Raw genomic sequence first — 1,205 nt, 5'->3', positions numbered from 1 at the left:
CTGCTTCCTGCAGCAAGCAGGCAAGGGCTCTTGAGCCTCATAAGCCCAAAATAGAAACCCACGCAAGGTCCACTCTGACTGAATGGGGCCCGACGGATGAGACGGGCAAGAGCAGACGTGCAGGCAGAAGAGAGGTGGTGAGACGGTGACTTGTTGGGAAACAGAAATTATGAAAATCACAGAGACAGCCCTCCCAGCTCACCCTGCAAACTGGAAAGGCTACAAACATCTCTTAGGAAAGAGTGTGTGAGTGTAAGACTTAAGAGTTCCTGGGCACAAGTGCGTCCAACGTACAGCTGGTAATTTGTGTCCTGCTGTGCACTTCATTCCAGAGACAGAGAGCAGTGATGACACCTCAACTCACAGATGAGGGAATGAGTAATGAGCTTTAGCACAAAGAGCCTTGGGATTGCAAAAGTATAGCTGACCAGATAGAGTGGGCGGGCATTACCCCCGATGACCTGTCCATCACCTGATCACCTTAGTTAAGGTGGGTGCTGCCTTAGAGGACAGTGCACAATTCCCACTGCTTTGGGACAACCTGCCTTATGTTCTCAGGTAAAAAGAGGGACCCCTATAGTCCCAGAGCCTGTGGCCTGACCTCCAGGTCACCATGTGCCAGAGAGTCTCCTATGAAGCACAGGACTCATCATCTGTGCGGTCGAGCGCAGCTAGGAGAAGCAGCAGACATCTGAATCTCTGCTAGACAAGGAAAACCAGCGAGGGAGGAATGGAAGAAGAAAGAGAGGAAGGGAAGGAAAGGAAAGCAGAGGCAGGATTCCTCGGGAACGGAGCATCCTTACTTCCCCAGGGAGGGATAGACATAATGGAGAGCCTAGGATGACAGCATACAAAATAAAAGAGGCACCTGCCTGGTGACCATCTCTGCCGGGACTCGAACCCGGAACCTCTGGATTAGAAGTCCAGCGCGCTCGTCCATTGCGCCACAGAGACCTCACCACACACACAGCATCAGCACCAGAACTGAAAAAGCACGTACCTTCTGCATCACCGAGCCATCTCAGCATCCTGCTCTCCCGCGAGCGGTGGGGGACGGGCGGCTGGAAAATCTGGAGTGGAGATCCACAGCCGGCTCCATCGAGCTCCTCAGCACTGTTCCTGGGGTCCCCGGGACCCAGAGGTTGGAGGAGGGAGACAGGGACCTTCCTCCCAGCCCCTGAGGCTCCGATGGAGCAGGACAGGAC

The 1,205-nt window shown here is 54.3% G+C and overlaps 1 non-coding gene across 1 annotated transcript; it reads right to left on the bottom strand.

Annotated features, from left to right (window-relative positions):
• Positions 1–880: 880 nt before the first annotated feature.
• Positions 881–954, bottom strand: TRNAR-UCU (transfer RNA arginine (anticodon UCU)). Its single transcript has one exon. It is a non-coding gene; the product is annotated as a tRNA-Arg (tRNA).
• Positions 955–1,205: the final 251 nt, after the last annotated feature.

This window comes from Talpa occidentalis, unplaced genomic scaffold (assembly GCF_014898055.3).
Source record: "Talpa occidentalis isolate TD23 unplaced genomic scaffold, MPIMG_talOcc4v2.1 talOcc4.12, whole genome shotgun sequence".
Classification (NCBI taxonomy): Eukaryota; Metazoa; Chordata; class Mammalia; order Eulipotyphla; family Talpidae; genus Talpa; species Talpa occidentalis.
Note: the sequence above shows the minus strand (reverse complement) of the source record. Positions and strands in the feature narration are given on the sequence as shown.